Source organism: Battus philenor, unplaced genomic scaffold, assembly GCF_028537555.1.
Source record: "Battus philenor isolate CCGP_79_NKW_IND1 unplaced genomic scaffold, ilBatPhil1.0.hap1 SCAF_16, whole genome shotgun sequence".
NCBI classification, from domain to species: domain Eukaryota; kingdom Metazoa; phylum Arthropoda; class Insecta; order Lepidoptera; family Papilionidae; genus Battus; species Battus philenor.
Genome location: NW_027181678.1, coordinates 7,408,715 through 7,429,880, shown reverse-complemented (window position 1 = coordinate 7,429,880; position 21,166 = coordinate 7,408,715). Strand labels below are relative to the sequence as shown.

The following is a 21,166-nucleotide window of genomic DNA, read 5'->3' as shown; positions in this document are numbered from 1 at the left end:
ATGTTTAGTAAAGTATTAAATCAAATCAAGTATTATCAATTTCTATTCACACAAAATTTATAGGTAGTGAGTTAAATATAAACACACTGATATAACAATATGTATATAAATAACTTACTTTTAACTTCGTGGAATCATAAGCACATTATTGACCTTGGCCACGTAAATTAAGACCAGCGAACCGCGTGTTATAATAATGCTATATGATATTGATATTATTTTTCATAAAGTCGTGAATGGCGACAATTCACGAGGTAATTAATCACTAATTACTGTAAATTAACAATTTGTAATGATGTATTATAATTATTATATATTAAACAATAAAATTTAAAAAAAATTGATAAATATTGTATTGAGATTGTCGCTACTTATAAGTTTCAAAGATTGAAACTTATCACCAATTTTAAAATTTATAACTAATTTAGAATTTCTTTGAAAGTAAAATTCATATCAAATCAAATTCAAATCGATTTAACATCATCAAATAGGTTTTATGAATATTTTCATCAATAATTTACGAGACTTCAACGAGATCTTTCTACTGTGCCAAAGGCTTACTTGGCATTGCGGATGTCTTTGGCATTGTGATTATATAACATAACGTTAAAAGGTTATATATTTGCCAAGATTTAGTTTAAATAATAGCTCGAATAACAGTCGAATTTCATAATGAATGTAGTGCAGCGTATTCGAAATGATATTATTTCTAGGAAAGATAATAATCACTGCGCTTCTACTCTAAAAGATAATATACGTATAAATTTAAGAGTAAAACTTCAACAATCTCTCGATTGTGATTTGGTGTTACGTTATTTTCTTAAATAAAAATCTAATCCTCGTTGAGCTTACTAATTTGCGACCTAAAGATAATAATACCTATGTACTACTGTTGGCATACAATGCCTAAAAATGAAATTAATATATGTCAGTTAAAAGAGATATAAATGATTGCGGTATTAATAATTTATCTTAACAACCATATTCCACTTACTTATTTTTCATACTTTTTTCAAGGTTACTTTAACGAAAAATTGTTTCGCTGCAGTTTTGAAAGTAGGCTTACGCATAAGCCAACAGATGGGGGGCGGGGATGGTATTAATTGCAGTACGCGAACCCCGACACGGGCTGACCTGGGGTGGCGAAAATGCGACAGGGGTGTACGGACGGGGGGGTACTATCGACGCGACAGCCGCTACGTCATTTACGGCGCCACGTGCGCGATCAATAGTGACGTCGTTGTGCATGCGGATAGCGGGAGGGGGCGCCGAACTCGTGGAGGCGTTGGACTAAGAGGAACTGCGCGCGCAGTGAACTCCGACCTACTTACAATTACGTTTCGTAGTGTCTACGTAACGCGATCGAACGAAGGGGGCCGCAGGACCAAGGGAACAAGACCGAGCGCAGGCGCGATGAAGGTTGCTTCCTTCTCAGACGATGCCCCTTTGCAACGTGCCCTAGATAGAGGCCTCATTCATTGCAACGCATTGCGAAATACAAAATTGATATCACTACTTAAATGGCACCCTTGTTTTGGTATTTGTTATCTACGTATCTTGATTTACAAAAAAATATATAACTATATTTTATTACTTTCCATAATAATAGTAAATAACTAAAGAGGCCTGTGTTACGGTTTTAAATAGGTTGCATTTTAGCACCCACGCACGGAAATTGTTCTATCTCGCAATATAAGATTGCACTACACACGGTCTAATTCCTTCCGTTTTTATCATTGGATGGCAGCTATCCAGCCCTTTGTAGTTTACATTCCTCGAATTCAAACATACCGTAAAGTTTATTCGTTTTTAATACCTACTACATAGCTGTAGCATACTTTATCTGCTTCTGTTTTCGTCCAAGATTGACACGGGTAACTTGGAATGCATGAAATATATTTTATTTTGATGTGTTTTCCAACGAATATTGCATCGCAACATTGACAGATTCATCACCATTGCATTATACTGCGATTACAGTCAAATGTTAGTCTATCAATACGCCAAAATTTAAATTTTTAATTACAAATATAATATATCAATATATAATAATCAATTAATGTATGAAGTAATAAAATCAGACGAAATCGTATCCGTCTAGACGTTATGAAGACCGAGTAACCAAGTTTATGTAAATTTAAACCACTGAGTGTCTATTTAAGCCTTGTAATAGTTTTGATAAAATTACTCGGGTATTGTTCTATTATTATTTGATTGGACTCTCAAGAGATTTCTGCAAAAAAAAATATTAATTTGACGTTCACCCATCAAACAAGAAATATTCCTTCCTATGTCGTCTTCTCTCTTTATAATGAATAATCCTATTTTTTTTATGCAACATCTACAACATTTTTGACTGAAAAGTACACTCTTGCACTTGTCAGTTCTGCCACGGTTGATCTCCCGTCGGCGACTTTTCTTAGTTGAGAATTTGCAATATCTAATCTTATGTTTTTTTTAAAATAACATACTTTATTAATTACTACCATGTAAAATAAATATCGTGACGCCTTTAATTTATACTCTTAAACAAAAGTATTTTTTTTAAATAAATCAATTATAGTAATTCAAAATAACAATTATTTTTAGTTTAGGTTCAACATTATAACGTAAGTCAAGCGCAACCACGATTGGCAGTAGCAAATAGTTGTATATAGTGGAGGTACTAAAATAACAATTAATACTATGATTCATCATCAACGTTATTATCGTCATCAACATCATTATGCCTTCCTCAAAAATCGCCACGATGTCCGTATTATGCTGCACGCATCCAGCGCCAATCATGGCATGTTATTGTCATGATTATTATTTAAAAAGTGAAGGCTGCAGCCTTCACTTTTTAAATAATCTTGACAATAGCAACGCGAATTTTTAGGAGAACTAGACTAACTCTAAGTAATCTCAAATTGTGTTCTTTGAATTGGTAATCCCTGTTTCTCTTACGTAGGAGATATACTGAGCATTCTCACCACCACTTTTCGTGACCCAGTATTTATTCACACTCGTCGAAAACTTTTATAGGATGATCGACAACTTTTTTGTTAGTAAATACTTAAGGACAGAAAAGTGAAAATTCGAAAGTCCAAAAAAAGTCGCTAAAAGTAATTTATAAAATATATCCTTTGCAAGCTATGACGACTAAATATTTTACTGGCTCGATCTTGATATATGTGCATGTAGATACAAATTAACATTAACGATTTTCTACAAGTATAGATAATTAAATCGCTGCAAGACAGAAAATGATATAGTCTGGCATTCCCTTCAAATTTTGGGAATAACATTTTTTTTAAATGATAAACAAAAAGATACAATTCGGTATGATATTTAAGTATTTCGTGTTTTTATTCGAGAAAATAAAATTATAATCTTTAGAAGTCCAGACTTTTAATGAAAAACAATAAATACTAATTCAAGAATAAAATTATAATCTGCATTATAATCATTGCTTCAGCCGTAGGGCGACATCGCTATAAATAAGCCTCTCCCAAAGGTTTTAGTAGGACTGCTTGGAAGCGACCTGCATCCAGAGTCAACCTTGACAAGGTCGTCTGTCTACCCAACCTAACGTGTAGTTCAAACATATTGGGTTGTTCGGAAAATTCGACCTGATTTCATAAGAAAACTCGCAAAAAGATTTTTTTTAATTTTAGTAATAAAATATATAGTATAAAAATACACAGTTTCTTTATTAATTAAACTGTCCTATGTCGTAAAGGATATAGTTTTTCGTATGTTTTAAAACCGTTTTTATCCTTTCTTTTTTGGCGTTGATGACAATTTAAGATTAGAGACTGGCGCATGTCATGTCGAGAAATATTGTGGTAGTTTTTCTTTCCGGTAAGAAAAAAATGAGAAGTTTTGACGTAGGTTTTTTGTTATACAAACTTTAAAAAACTGATAAAAATTACAAACAATTTGGGTTCTTGATAGTCCTCATATATTTTATGCATGCGCACGAATGATTCTAATTTATACATGCAGAATACTTAACCATGATTTATCAGTGTTTACAAGGAATAAAATGTAAAATCGCATTCTCTTCAGAAATCAGCGAGAGTAGTGATTGATTAAAGTAAATCGTATTAATTGCCTCAAGAGACGTTCAAAACAGTGCTACGGCACATATTTACACATATACACAGTTTTGCTATTTAATATTTTGCTTAACTGCTTTACGGCATTTGTTTTTATTATCTATAACCTCTTTAAAAGTTTTGCCTTAAAAATTATTTTCAAAAACGAAACATTATCACACTAAAAAATTTAAAAAATAATTTTCGGAAACATTCCTTTATTTGTATGAAAAAAGTTTATAATGAATTTTCATATTCAATTCGTTAGTTCATAAATGTGAAGAGACAAATTCCCGAAAACCGTAGACAAAATTTTAAAACCCAAACAAACCGATAACGGTTTAATCACACCTTTTCCCCCGGATTTCTTATATATTGAAGATCTCCAAGAATATTTAAATTTATAAAATAAACTTTAAAATATTTACTCAAAAGGACGAACTTCCGTAAAGCGATGCCTAATAAAAAAAAATTTAAAACCGAAACAATCTAAATCTGTTATTTTTCTTTTCTTTGTACTACAAAAAAACAAAATTAGATTTGTTTAATGAAACATAACGGTTCATTGGCGTTTTTTTTTTTAAAAAAAAAAGGCATTTATATAAGCAAAATAACAAGAAGTTTTTGATATTACGCGGTAAGCACTGCAAAAGGCCACAGGCGCGCTTTGATGCTGCGTGCGCATATCGAGTGCCCGTGCTAAATCAATACGCGGGACCCAAACAAACCAGGCACTGCGGTGGTGGCATGGGCAACTGACCTATTTACACGCGACCCGGCCACCGGCTTCGCTATTATGTCACACGTACTGCGTCTTCGTGCATATATTAACCGCTTCATGTGTTTAAACAATGCTCTAACAGTAATCATTATCGTATGTAGCAAAACCCTCAAAAAATTTTTCCTTGCTTATGAAAAACAGCTACGAGTAGCTAATGGCTATGTACAAATGAAAAAAACCTTTAAGTTTATCATAAAAATTATAGGTTTTTCTTCAAGGTTTTACTACTGCGGTTTCTGCAATATTTTTATAATTTTTTCTCTATCCATCTTTTATTTATTATTTATTTACCTTGTATATATTACTAGAATATCGCTGGGCCCAATTTCATATGCTTAATATTCGATCATTTTACTTTAAAAGGAAAAAAAATATATATTTATATATTATATTTTTGTTCAAAATAACTCTTTTAGCCACTCTTAATGTCTGCAAGTTTCAATCTTATGCAACCACGTTGGAAAAAAACTTCTTAACATAACAGAATAACATACACTACAACCTTCATACAAATATTGTTTCTGAGAATTTGATACAACAACACATTACGTTAATTATTTTAACTAAATTAAAGTTAACCACAAAAACTTAAGTAAACAAATTTAAATAAATTGTGGGCAAACTGTTTGTAGTATTTATAAAAACAAACTTCCTTAACTGTGACGTGTTTTCACATTTTGATGTTACAAAGGTATTTCCCCACAATATTTAGTTGAGAGGAAAAACACGCAATGTGCACCTTGTACTTAACAAACGCTAAGTTGTTTGTTTATGAAACGCGTAACAAATATAATTTTCGTGACATCATTGTCACAAAATAAGAGATGCAAATGTGTCGTTGCAATGTGCGTAGCTGCAAGCTAACAAGTGTGTGTAGCTATCGAAATAGCATCGACGGGTGTTCGGGAGGATTGGCGGGACGCAGAATGCTAAAGGTTGTTTTATTATTAACACTCTAATTCGGGGGGACCCAAACAAACCATCACGAGCACGACCTACATTCCGCGAGCGTCTGAGGCCGAGCGCGAGATACGCCCAGAATGAATCACGCAGACACATCAACACCTTAGCGACGTGCAATCCAGATGTTCCCAATTACATAATATTTATATCTGCATCTCATGTCCATATTCAGCAAAATCCATTATTTTGTTTACAGGTTGCTACTTGAGAATAATAATTAAATATAATTGTGCATGAAGAACAATCTCTGTTTGCTTTGGCAATACTTGAAAACGTCTTTACCGATTTCATTTATCTTTTCTTCAAAAGTTTTAAGAAGACGTAAAATAATAGGATATTATGCAGACAAACTGCGCATTTGACAGTTTTCTATGAACTTCCCACGTTTGACAGCTCGCTTTGAGTTTCGAATTGATAATTTTTATATAGGCTATAGACAGAACAACGTCCTTTGAGTACTACGATATGTCAATAAGTCACATTCATTAAAAAGTTAATTATTTGGCTATGCTACCGTTAATACCATGGCATTACGTCAAACTATGTATGTTCATATAGTACACTTATCAACATCTTATTACAAGGATGTTTGGAAATGGGTACACCGATATCTGTACTTTTCTCATAAGAATCGGTCAAATATCAGTTTTTCAAAGAGACAAATACATTACAAAACAAAAAGTTGTCTCTTTATATCAAATATAATTATTTATTCAAAAAAGAGCATTTTGTGACTTTAAAACTATAGCTCTATAAAAGCTTAGAAACTATGTTTGTTATAATCAAATTAAGACTTTAATTTCTTATATTTAATATAGGCAATATATGAGCGTAGATAGAATGACTACCTGACTTTCTTTAAACATACATTGCAATGATTTTGTCTAAACAAACATAAAACGTATTGTACGGGAAAATTGCGCCATACTTTCCGTAACACGTGATAAGTAAATAGCAATACCTATCTACGACAGTATGGCTCAACAAGCCTGACCCACATACTGCGGCGCGCTTGCACGTCCTTACAGAAGCGCATTCCGCGGCCATGTCCCTCCACAGCTATTCCCTTTCTCTGAAGCAATAGCATAATATAACCACAGAGTTTAGGAGCCTCTGTCTATAGAGAAAATTAACAAACCTCGTATTGATTTAGTCTGTCCATTAAAAACGTAACCATTTCTCTATCACTTTAGTAAATTCGCAAAAGCAAACAAACGCCGAGGCTAGAATAAACGAGTTCAATTTTGTTACATAGGTAAGTGAACGCGTTGAAAAATGCACGCTCGCGACCTTAGCCCACTTGCCAGCGACGCCTGGGCGCCACGGGGAGAGCGTGCTGAGGCGGGGAGACGCTCGTGAAACCCCGCACCAACCACTGGTCTTGTGACTAGTGACACCGTTCAGAAAGGTCCGTCGATTGATGTATATTTATGTTCAAATGATATGTTTCTATTTTATTCATATCACAGGGATTTGGATACATTCTAGATCCGATTATATTGCAGCCCGTTGATTAACTGTCGTACGCAGCATTACGAATGCGTAGTGACAGAGCGGCGGCGGCTGCGGCGGCGGCGGCAAGCGACCTTGCCACGGCCGTTTGATTTCAACTACACTCGTTAGCAAACAAACAAAAACACTAGCCGGCAAGCAACTACCTACGATCGCTACTTAATACATTCTGACGCCGTGATCGTTGCAAGCGTTAAATTAAATAAACATTACATTAAAAATTTTAAATAAATATTTTCTGTGCACATATTCGGACTTGTTTATATACGGTTCGTGATATAAAGGTCGGTTTGCAACTTTTGGATTTGTACTTTGCAAAATTAGATCTTCATCTTCAATCTTAAAGCATTACATACATGTATTGTTATACTTGAAATCGAGTCACAAGTTATGATATCAAAACAAATATTAGGAAACCCCAAAGGAAAAATGTATTTTATTAGTACCTTACTGTTACTATTAGCGAATCTTAATCAGAAATGATCACACAGAAATATTATAGGTTAAACGAAACGTGCAATTGCGGTTGCGTTTACACTAATATTTACTGTGCTAATATATTTTGCGCAGGTGATATCCGGCTTTATCCAGAAAATGCGGTCGAAAGTAACTTGCATATTATCCTTACAGTTCCTTCAGCATATTATCCTTTTAATGTGCAATAATAAAAATGGCGATCACGAGCCGGCAGACGAGGCGTGGGTAGGCCCTCCCCTACTGGGTGTACTCCTAGTGTAGTTAAGGTCGTGGAAAGTTCCTGGATGGAAGCAGCGCGAAACTGGTCATCGTGGAGATCTTTAGAGGAGGCCTCGCAGGCTGATAAGCTGACACTCATCGGTCTTTGCGTCGCTAACTTTATGTTATAATAATCGAATAAAGGGAATAAAGGCGGGCGCCTTGCTATCTTCACTGGCGGCTGCGAATGAGAAACTAACTTAACGTACAAAACTCACCAAACTTACCCAACCTCAAATGAAGACCAATCACTTTTCAGACAGACCAGTCTACTACTACTATTTGTCTGGTCTGTTTAAATAGAGGCGTTCTAAGTAGGTAAGGCTACAGCGTCACTAAACAGTATTGCATAAACATTTCTATGTTCCGGTTTGATGCTGTCGTAGCTAGAGACATTACTGGTTTTAACCACGTGTCTCAAGGTGACAAGCAAGGGCGTAGTTGAGAAGGATATTGCATTACAAAACCTAATGTATAACCTCTAACATGGGTAAACCGTACTTATAATTGTATGAACAAACAAATAAGACCTTTACTTTTATAATTAACTTACGACGAATCATTAACCCATTAACTCCTAATTCGAACAACTACTCACGAACTTTCTTTTAAATATTATTTCCAAACAATAAAATTAAGTAACGAAATAAACTTTATCCAACATTTGCAAATTATAATGTAACTAAGATTAGTACATTAATTGCGACAAGCATTCTGTGGACTTCGGGTCGTATTTCAATAGTTCACATGCTCCGTCCTCGTACAAGTGTACTTAACTCTCTCAATACTTATTAATAGCGAGTAGTTACTGCCGCAATACCGCAACAGAACGAAAGCTGATCTTATGAAAATGACACGTTTGAAATAATCACGGACTGTCCAGAATTGACTGGTTACATAGGACTCCAGATGGCTCATTATAGTTTAATTAAAAAATAATAATACAATTTAAAATTTCGTGACAAATTTATTCTCTATATTATTTACATTATAAGCGGCAGTGGGCAGTTCACATAGCGTCCGTCTGCGCGCTATGTTAGCTATGTTAAAAGACTATAGCCAAAAAAATGAAATCATAATTTCATTCTGATTTGAAAGCGTTTTTTTATAAGTCTAATGCAATGCATACTTTTGAATGTTGCAACGCATTTTCGCCAGAAGAAATTTTTTTGTATCGTAGACAATTTTTAATTCTATCTTTGCTAAGACAAGGAAACAAAATTAAAACACAAAAATAAAAATTTATCCCGTTTTAAGTCATCGCATGTGGTATCCCCACAAGATGTCGCAAGTACACAAGCCGCGCGTCCAGTGAGGCTGCGATGCAAATTAACACGCAAAAATCTCGTTCAGCTTGTTGGTATGTCGCGAACACCGGTTTAACTAGCTCTATTATCGTTACACTAACAATCGTGCTATGAAATCTGAACTTATATGAATAATAATATAACAATAGAGACGGGCACGGTTACGTGATTTTAAAACAAGCTACGTAATCTTTCGAAGTTAATAGCGCAACGGAGATCTTACGTCTATTCCCACATTCCAAGTCAACCTTATTTCATACTTATGTTGTTGCAAACGAGTGTAAAAGTGCGCCTGCGTAATTTTTTTTATTCACAAAAGAACATTTGGAAGACAGAAAGGAGATTGATTGTTGGCTTAACTTAAAATTAATACAGGCAAGATATTACAATATGTAATGCAATAATACAAACAATGGGAACCCTAACTCAACTAAGTACTGCAGTACAGCGTATCCCGTACTACAGCGATGATTCTCAGCAACGGGTTTTACCCAGATTTTATTGAAGATAATCTTATAATGTTGTTATTAATCAAATAGAATAACACTGTTGTAAAGATTTATGAATAACACTTATAAATCAGTATGAAATTTTCTATATAGTTTCTTTTAAACATTACAAGTTTTCTATCAGAAATTAAACTATCACAAAACATAAGAGTCGCAGTCAACGGGCCTATAAAGGGCTATGCTCATTTCCCTACGAAATCGATTACACTTCCCTTTTAGAACGAACGTAAGTAATAGATATAGCCTAGCGAATTGGCAAGAAGTGGCAGTGGGCAGGCTACATACATAGCATGCAGAACCGCTGGAGCCTTAAGTTTCTGAAGTGAAGACGTACCGGTGAGCGCAGCGTGGGACGTCAACCCATAAGATGGACAGACGATCTTGTTAAAGTCGTCGAAAGATGCCATAGGCCACTTTCGAAGTGTTTTGTAAGAAATCTATAGTACCCTATGTCCAGTAGTGGACATCTAACGGCTGAAATTGTTAGATTCTATTGTTTAGAAAAAAAAAAACATTAATACAGAAAAATACTTTCATTAATTTGTACTAAGAAAAAATAAATAAAAATTCTAATTAAACGTGTATTTTTCATAAGCACAGTCAGTTTTGTAATGATTTTATTATCAGATTTCTAAATAATCCCCGTATTTAATTCAAGTGTTTAATGTACCACATTTGTGTGACGTATTAACAGTTTCAAATAAATCACATTTTTATACAAAGTTATTAAGTAATTTGCGGTGACGCAAAGTCTTAAGTAATGACCATAAAGAGTAAACTATTAATATCGGATGTAATCGAATTACAATGGCAAATAGCGATGCCTCATTACGTTCAATTGCATTAACTGTAAAGAAGGACGGCACGGCGAAAGCTTTACGTAACATGGCCTAGTCACGTAAGGACAGAAGCAAAACGCGACGTAAATAAAACTATTTTCCTCGTGTAGACTGGCTTTCTAAGCGTATGCACACCTCACCATGCAAAACTAAAAGATTAACAAGGTCAAACATACCAGACATGAAAGTTAAAGACGTAACTCGCGAACGAATGATACATCTTTGATATCTTCCGAATTATTTACATTCGACAGATTTGACATATTTTTAAAAATCTATAGCAGGTGGTCAGTCATATTTTATTTCCATCGGTACACGATAAATATGATATTTTTACACGGTAATGTTGATGATTAATTAAAAGCGTGAATCACCAACAGAAATATTTAACCGTCTAGTATGTGTATCTAAATTTAAGAATCACCTATTTTTTATAATTTCTAAAAGTGAAAGTAATAATATGTTTTAGATTTAAAATTAAGAATATACTTTAAGAGCGTTCTGTAATCTAAATAGATACAAAGATCCATTCGGCATTTATTTTGACCTTTTAGTTAACCACACGAGGCATTGAAATTACGAGAAAAATATACAAACCACAAACAGTTGTCAAAAAAATCATTTGACGTCAAAGCCAAAAAAGGCATGTACAATGTAATCAAACTAAAAGTATCGTAAACCATTAGGCATACAATGAATATAATCACTTTTATTAGTAATATGTAATGTATATAATAACTTTTGTTAGTAATTCTTGTACCGTTTAGTATAAGTGATAGCTTAAGGATTCAAGTAATCCTTGTTTATTACCAAGAAAAACTAAATTGATAGCTGCAAAAAACGTTCTATTTTTTCTATTGGATTGCGACTGGTCAATTAATTTTCAAATGTTTAGCAGTACCAAATCTATTAAAGAAGCCAGTATATATTGATAAATTAAAATAAAATATTAATAAATTCAATTCAAGTATGTACAAATGTTTTTTTTTACTCCGATATCATCGTGAACGGTAGCAGGAAAATAAAGCACAGGTATGAATCAACAAACGCTTAGATGTTGTGCAAAACGTACCAAGCATTTACTATCACTTTTTACAATGAAAACATAACCTATTTAATATTCTCTCTAACGCTTAAAACTTAAACAAAATCATTCTCCAAATATTTAAAAATAAGGGTGTGTGTAAACTAAATATTTGTTAATATTAAAAATAGGGTAGTACTGCAATGCCTTTCGTAACAAATACCTTCATCAGAGCAGATTCGAGTAAATATATTTACAAATAAATATAATACGAGTTTGTTTTAACCGCGAAATTTAGATGTACTTTGTGGTGATTTAATGCACTTTCATTTATTTATTAACAACCTACTCCGGCCCTCATTTAAATACCTGAAATAAACAGAACACTTTTGTTCTGGGGGAAAGTTTCATCATGAGATAACATAATTTGGTGATAAAGTTTCCTGAACGAGACCTCGAGATATACTTTCAAGAACCAAGATTAGGATATAAGTCCAAAAAGGCTATTCATTTTTTACCTTTTTTCAATTTTTTGATTTGATTAAAAAATCAAAAAAGTAATATTTAAATTATAAAAGTGAAAAATTGTTTCTTTTTTTTCAATATACAAATTAAAGACTATTTTAAACATTATTATAACATGTGGTGTTTTGAAAATTTGAGTTGAATTTAAATGCACTGTCCCATTTTTAAAGTGAGTACTTAATAAAAAAGAATTCCACAAATAAGCAGTATTATGACTAAGTTGAGGAAAGTAAACATTTGATAACGCGTAACACATTTAAGTCAACCTTTGGACACGGTGACACGAATGTGATATCAGTTTAAAACTACATCTGGTACACCTGTTCTGTTGTTATCAATGTTGAGTGAGAGCACTATATTTAATTAGCAAACTGCAATAAGTACATTTAATAAGCTATTACATTATGTCAGAAGATGACCAGCGGCAAAATGTATATTAGAAAAATTTTGTACTTCACGGCCATCACGATTCCGTTGGTAATTGCCGAGGCATGTTCAGATTAATTGAACAATATTTGCAAATATCACCAGTACGTAACACTAAACCTCTACAAAACGCCCCAACTCGTTTATTGATTTACTAAAAGCAGCATTTGGTTAATCAATAATGAAATATCTGTATTTTTTCCTGTTTCATAGTTTTGAACATCACATGTCAGAAAAAATGCAACCGGTACCACAATATATAGTGTTTGATTGATATAAACAACACACTGTGTAATAAGACTACAAGTAACTTCGTTCACATAGGTACATTTCTAAAATATGACGCTGGATTGATCAAAATGTGACACACGTAACTATTGATGTATGTATGTATGTATGTATAAGCGAGTTTTAGGAATATTACATTTGCAAAATTTTAATTTGAGTATAAACCTTTTTTGGTTTTCATCAAAGTGTTTGTTAACTAAATTGTATATAATTATTAATTATATACAATTTAGTTAAACATGTGATGAAAGTGTAGATAAAACCCTAGAATTCTTGTATAAGTTGACGACAATGCTTTTACTAATAAATCGTGTTAGAAATGATTTGGATGTTTAGGGAATGATGATGTCAACGTCGACGACAAGCCCCGGTTATTTAAACCAAGAATTCGAACTATTTATATTACTTGATTAAGATCCCAGTCGAAACGCTAGGAGCTTTTAGTCATGGAGAATGACTCAACAATATAAACACGGTCGGGTGAATTATGAACTACAACAGGAAAACGTTCCATAGCAACTTTCATTTACAAAAACTATATTAAAAGCAATAAAGAACCGATAAACAAATAATCAATAAATTTTATCTTATTTTTACAAACAGTCATGTGTAACATTTATATAAATATAAACCGTTTTGCTCGGTATTATAAGAATAACAAATGTTAGTTATTTGCTGTATTATTAGTAAGGACTTATGGCAGTGAAACGTGGTCTCCTCTCACTTCGGACCTCATTAGCAACAGCTCAGTCTCCCAACGAACCAGGCAGGGTATGCTCGGAATTTCACTACGATGTCGAATCTGGAATAAGGGATATCCGAAGACGAACGAAAGTAACCGATATAGCCCAGCGAACTGGCAACTTGAAATGGCAATGGGCAGGCCGTATAGCGCGCAGCTAAGATGGGGCCTTTAGGCTACAATTGAAACCGTGGACCAGCAAGCGTAACGCAAGACATCCGAGGTTCACCTTAGTCTGATCTCACTAAAAAACGACTTTTTCAATGTCGTCAGAAGACGCTGGACGCAAGCTTCTTCCAACCGGATATTGGAAATCTATGCGGAAGCCTACATGCAGCAGTAGTCGTTCTAAAGCTAAAATAATGATGATGATGATGCTATTAGCAATCAATGATGATCTCTTTTTTCATCGTCCGTTAATATCTACTGTTCGAGCCATGTTTCTGCCCTTGGCATCCTGAAATCGGAATACGAAATGCGTATCGAGTAACAGCCTGAGCCAAGATCTCCTAGCGAAATCCTTGCGCCTGGTCACTTCATGGTGCTAGCCTAAACTACAAACCTACAGAATAATAGAACCGTCGACGTAGTCGTCCTATGCATTACTGCAAAGAAGTTAAGGCTAAACGTCTTCAATCCTCTACCACGTCAATTTTGATGAAGTTATAAATATGAACGGGCATACATTTGTCGATGGAAAGAATGTTTTTTAACAGTGTTCATATTATTAAAATAAGTCCAATAAATTGCAAACTATTATATACAATCCGTATAACTTATAAGTAAATATAAAATAATAAGAATATTCTTCTCAATATATAATGATAATGACGCATTTACTCAATTATTAGCTTCCATTCCTTGATTACGACACGGTTCACTTCAAAATAAACGCAAAACTATTATGTAACTTAGAAAGTTAAGCACGGTCACGGCTTCTAAGCAGTCGTAGTACATTGCGCTACGTACCAACTTTAACAATTTCGTAACCGCTGTTTTTATCCGGTTGTTTACATAAACTCCTCTTGTGTACACAAACAAAAATTTCGTTACATATGCATTAGCGTTCAAATAGAATCCGGGAATGACGACATATTCAATGCAAAATATACGTCGATTTCCTTAAAGTTTTTCTGAAGTTTTTCAGCTTCAATGACCTTTACGCGACTTTTTTAATATGACTTGAATTTATACCTACCTACGTTAGGCGAAGTGTTTTGATTTGATTTAATACAAAATAAAATGACATCATCACTTCAATGTGTTTTGTCCTCGACATTGATCTGAAAACCAGGTTACGTTACAGATGAATTTATAAAAGAAACAAGTAGGTATATTGATGAAATTAGTCCGATAAAAACACAAGCGATTATTTATGGGCTTAAAAATGAGTATTTCTTTTTAACTTACTACAACGTCGGAATAACACTTATTAAAATGTTTTGATCATTAATACTCAAATACAAGATACAAGCAGCTGCATTTTATTTAAATACACGTTAAAAATTAACACGCAGGCAGCAATTTAAATTACAGTTACTCTTTTTTTTCTTAGTAATAAACCCCGTAAAATGTCTTTTAGTATTTTACTGTAAATATTGTAAATAATGAAATGAAAGTTATTGTCTGTAGCGAGATCTTGTTAACAAAATTTATAAGCATATGTACGATATTTTGTGTATGTATATCTATGCCGTCTATATTCAAAATTAAATCGGTTATTATTATGAATAACCGATTTAATTTTGAATATATTACGTACGCACTTATCCAAACTACAAAATTGTGAACAAAATTTCGTATTTTATTTTTGTAGAATTTTCAGTCCTGACAAAGTAAAAATACCAGAAATATGAATAATCATTATTGTACTAAATACGTTACTGTACTAAATAAGCTAACTTTCGCAAGATTAAAAACTTTATATAAAACAAGAAGACTTTGTAATTATTCATTACTATTGATAATGAAGAAAAGAAGCGCTACCGTTGTCTGGCCTTAGTTGTTCTATTTTTTTTTAATATCTGTCAGGTTAAAGAAATAAAAAAATCAAAACTAGATAATGCTTTTACTGCACAAGATACCTTCAATCGCAGTTACAAATATTTTTAATAGATTAAAACTTTTCTTGTATTCTCATATAATTATGATAAAGCTCTTTATTCAGATCTTGCTGAAGTAATTTTTCACGAGCTTAATAACTAACATTAAAATCTATGGTACCTTATAATTTCTGGTTTATTAATTTTTTGTAGATCTGTTTGCTAGTCATCATTCCATCCTGTTTTGAGCCACTCTGTTCCAGGTCACTTTTTTGTGTTCTGCCTCTCTTTCTTTTACCTTCCCTGAGTTACAATATCGTAACTATGTTGCCTCGTAACATATGCCTCACCCGTCTCCATTTTCTCCTTATTTTTAATATAGTTTTCATGTAATAAATATTCTTAAATACTTTTTCAAAATTAGGCAGTCGAGTTTAGAAAGATTTTGGAATCGCGAGCTAGCAAACTTTGACCCGTAATTACTTATTTTAAATAATTTGTAATTACGGGTGGACCTGCGAACTATTCAGTTTTCTGACCCGTTTTTTGTGATGACATTTACAAATATCCTTCATACAGTAGTAGTCGCTTAAACTCTTTTCTATGCTAATAACATTTTTTTACCCTCTAAGTGATTTATTTTATTCAATAAAACTCTCTATTGTACTCGTTAGAAAATATGTACATAGTTGCATAATAGTACAAAATCTTCCAGCAAACCATAGTACGTCAATAGAAAGTCACAAAAGACTATTGTATAAACGTAAATAGTTTATTATTACTAGAAATAACTCTTGTAATTGTGATTTTATGGAGCTTATGATCTTATGTAAATCGGCATTTTTATTAAATTTATTAGTATATTTTGTTTAAAAAACTTCGCTGATCTGTCTAAAAAAAAATATGTTTTTCTAGCATTCTCTCAAGGTACGTTCCTTATATTATTTTCAGAACATGTTGAGAAAATTTAAGTAGGTTTATTTAAGTATATGATTAAATGAAGCATTATAAAAGAACTGCATTTGCATCGATATACGTTGCGGCAAAACGCGTTCACGCAACGCGATCACGTCTTGTTTGTTTGTAAACAGTACTTGTTGAAGGTTAATGGCAGTTTCACTTTACAAACATATTATTAGTCGTGTGCATGCATCCACTACTTTTAACTATCGCCTACAAAATTGTAGAGCTTTTGTATTTCCTTCTATGACCAAAATTCTTCTGTGTCACAAGCGTTTCTAAATAATATTTAAATATCGAACACAGTATTTAATTTACCAAAAAAATTAATAACCATACTTGAGAGATTTTCGAATATTATTAAAGTTACAGATTACACTTATACTTTATAATATATATAAAGTATTGTAAATAAAATCCTGAACTAAACATTAATAACATAATATATTCCCTGAAACTATTCAGTGTTTAAGGAAAAATGTAAGACTGTCAGCAGAATTGAGGTATAATATTTATAATGCGAATTTATTATGTTATACTTAATATATTTTACGGAGTTATTATTGTTTTAATTATAATATTTAAAAACATTTTAACAATTTTTTTATATTTGTTTCCCAAATACCACATCGCGTAAGCTTCTGTGGTCTTTCTAATTTCTGTGAAAATTAACTTGCAGGGCTAATTGCTACCACCAACTGTTTTTTTAACTCTAACACTATGCATCTCTATCTAAAGAGGAAACTCAGCTGCGCAAACAGTGTGAATCAGGAGAACGGTATTTCAGAACGATCGAGTTTCCATACTCGTCGATGTTTCTTACCTCGTTCCGCAATCATGAACTGTTTACGTGTTGCGACGCCTTAACCTACTTGCTATTGCCCTTGAGGGCCGACTGCTTCGCGAACTCCTAGACGAAACAAAACAAAAATATTGTAGCTTAACTGAAAATAATCATTTTAGAATATATCTTAACAAAGTGATTATTTATCTTTTTTTTAACTTTATCGATAACTACCAGATTTCGATTCGTGAAAAAACTATGCCAAACAAATGTTGCATAATACGTCAAACATGATGGCTTATTCAGGTTTCCACAGGGTTTTTTAAGCACATTATGATATATTTATTTCCATGTCCTATAGCTAAGTAGATATTTTGTTAATTTAATTAAATATAGTACTTTAAATTAAGCCAAGTGTAATAGTTTTATAAAAGTATTAATAATTGAAAAGCACAAAAATACTTAAATAGTAAGAGTTATAACATTGTAATTAATAATAACAGAAATATAAGTCGCTATTTAAAGCGGATTGTTTTAAATAGCAATTTATTCATAAATGGAAAAAGATTACGTCTTAATCGTTCGCTATGTTCTATGAATTATTTGTAGACAAACTTTTGGTTATAAAACTATAGTTTAATTGTCATTATTATTATTAAGGGATATAGTAAATATCTCTACAATATAATATCTATTTTGATAAACAAACGACATTGGTTTGACAAGATTAGATTCAAGGCCGTCTAGTCTGGTTAGTGAAAGTTGGGTTATGTGTCTTGAATACCAGTAAATAAATTAAATAATAAATGTTACAATTTTTAACACATATGTTAATAAATTTCTTAAATGTATAAAAGAACAATAACGTACCATTTGGCAATAAGATCCTGCCATTAACCTCGTTCTAATCACTAATAACTTCGATGAAAACACTGAATTGTCAATAGAATATCGCACGTTAATCACAAGGCATGTGCGTTATAATATTATAGATAAATATATACCACAACAACTTTACTATGAACTATTTTACTGTAGAAATTCGACTAAAAACGAATCGGTTTTATTTTATCAGACAGCAACCTCAGACGTCGAGGATAAAACTGCCTGCGACGACATTTTGTTTTCCGCGCCACCTAACGTTTAATTTACGAAACTTGATGAATTTCAAAGAACAATTTCATTTTTGATGTACAAAATAGTAGATAAAATAACTAATAGAGAGCGCTAAAAATACAACCATATAATTGCAATATCATTTTGTTAGGTGAGCGAATATAATTATTATATTATCCTTGTAATGTCTTCACTTTAAGACCTACATAAGATGTAAGCTATATATATTTACACAAGCATTATAGGACGCAAATCAAGGAACGTCGATGTAGTCACGATTTTTTAACCTGAGATTCACTACTTTCCAAAAAGTTATACTTTATCATAAAAACCAATAATAACTTTAGTCTTACACCACTATAGACTTGAATTGACAGAGATAAACAGAAGGCAGGGGAATGAATATCAATATAGCATACAGACAATAAATACTAATATTGTTATATAATTATAAATACATACTTGGGAATATATAAAATAAACATAAATAGCAAATGCGCTTAAATTATGTAATATACAAGTAAAGTGATGGTTATTTAATAAATTTTTATTTTCTTTATATTGAAAGCGAAGCGATTTAGTTACTCTAATTCCCAGTGGGAGTTTATTCCAAATACAGGACGGGAAAAAAAACGAGTGAAGACGGATTTGTGAGGAAGACAAACGGTAAAAGATTATTTCATGACCGTAGATTTCGTTTATAGTTTAAGTCAAAGAATTGTATTTCTGAAGTTAAGGAGGAAGGCGAAGTGTTACACATAAGTAAGAATACAGAGTAGTTAAAATACGTAAATTTCTTAGCTCGTGAAGGGGCAAATATTTAGGATCAGATCAACGAGATGAGAAATTAAAAAACTGAATCGAATGTTATTGAGAAGACGTTATAGTATGTTGAGAATATTTAGATTCAGGTTAAAATAGCATATATAATCATTTTCGATGATAGAGATAAGGTAGGATAAAGGGTTGTAAGAACATTGTTTTGCTTCGAACGTAGGGAAATTCTTGGTAGGGATTCTCTTTTTCACCCTAATCTATTTTAACAAAGCACTAAGCGTTTTGTTAATACTTTTATAGTGCGAATGCCAAGGAGTGAAACAACCTACGGGCGGTCATTGTTTCCAGCCAATAATAATTTAGGACTTTTCAAAAAAAGTATGAATAGGTTTATTTAAACATCTTAGACCACGTCATCTCTTAACATCAGACGAGACAGAAGTTAAATGCTTCGCCTATAAAAGATAAAAAATTATCAGATAATGTTTTAAAAGATATTGAAGCGAAAATAAATATAATGAATAATCGTAAAAAAGGACAGATTCCAAATGTAATATTTTGTTTATTTTGAATTACAACATGATTTATGGCCAGGCTAAGTACACAAAAATGTATACTTTCTAAAAGTCCAGTCTTCAAGCTTTAAAATAAAATATCGTTATATCCACGTGAGCAACAATAATTCACTTGGTGCCGAAATGGCTAATTGCGTGTTGCATCCCCTTATAAAGGCTCCTTACTTACCATCTACTTATTACCCATTTATCGGTGGCTAATCAGACATTGATCTAATTACAACTCCGCACCCGAAAAAACCCCTGAAAGTTGTTCTCTCGCTCGCTGACTAAATCTGAGCCAATCTGATGATTTCAGCAGACTGGCCCCTTCACTAGAAAAGAAAATATCAGTCGGCGTCAGCGAACTTAGGAAAGAGTTGGCCGTTTAATTGTCTGGACGAATTTCCGAAATCGCCAATTAACCAACCTTGCTGTCCAGCAGCAACTGAGGAATCGAGGAGTGACTGTTAGTCAGTGGACTGCGAGAGAGGCGACTAGGAAAAGCCAAGTTGACACCAAAACGGCATATCAGAGGCCCAAAACTGACCTCAGCTTACCGACAAGCGCGCCTTGTATTTGCCCGCGAAAATCTCAACTGAAGTACCACGACATGTAGTTTAGATATGTTCACTGATGAGTGCAATTTGTCTGCTTGGCAGTGACAGAAGAACTCGGGTTTACGGGCATCCTGGAGAGCAGTTTGCGCAGTGCTGTTTTGAAACAGTTGCGTAAGGCGGTAGTTCCTGCATGATATGGGCGGGCATTTCTTTAGATGAAAAAACTAAAATCATTTTCATCCCTGGTAACAGCCGCCCGATACATTGAAGTCATTCTAATGGCCATGTCTTGCCTTACGAAAGCTTCATTGGCGATGACTTCCTTTTAATGCATGACAATGCCTTTTGGCACCCCTATCCCCCCAGTTCGTGACTATAGCTGGCATTCGGACTATGCACTGGGCTTCGCTAAGTGCTAACTTAAATCCCATTGAGCATTTGTGGGCTGAACTCAAACGAAGGGTTCGCGCCAGTATTCCGGTCCCTGCGAACGTTGTGGAATTGAAAATGGCTTTGGAAAAGGAGAGGGAAGTGCTTTCTCAGCGCCTGGTGCAAAATCAGATCGATGAAAAACCGCCTTCGAGACGTCATAAAAGCTAAAGGAGGCAATACGAAATATTAATTTAAAAATACACATTTAATT

At 33.2% G+C, this 21,166-nt stretch overlaps 1 protein-coding gene across 1 annotated transcript in view; it reads right to left on the bottom strand.

The window, feature by feature from the left end:
• The window catches only part of Pdk1 (Phosphoinositide-dependent kinase 1), a 79,371-nt gene extending 60,838 nt beyond the window's left edge, over positions 1-18,533 (bottom strand). Inside the window, exons 1-2 of the mRNA XM_068762692.1 lie at positions 18,387-18,533; positions 17,556-17,642 (exon numbers count right to left, since the gene is read on the bottom strand). The gene's annotated coding sequence lies outside the window, so the exon portion shown is untranslated. The remainder of the gene's footprint in view (positions 1-17,555; positions 17,643-18,386) is intronic.
• Positions 18,534-21,166: the final 2,633 nt, after the last annotated feature.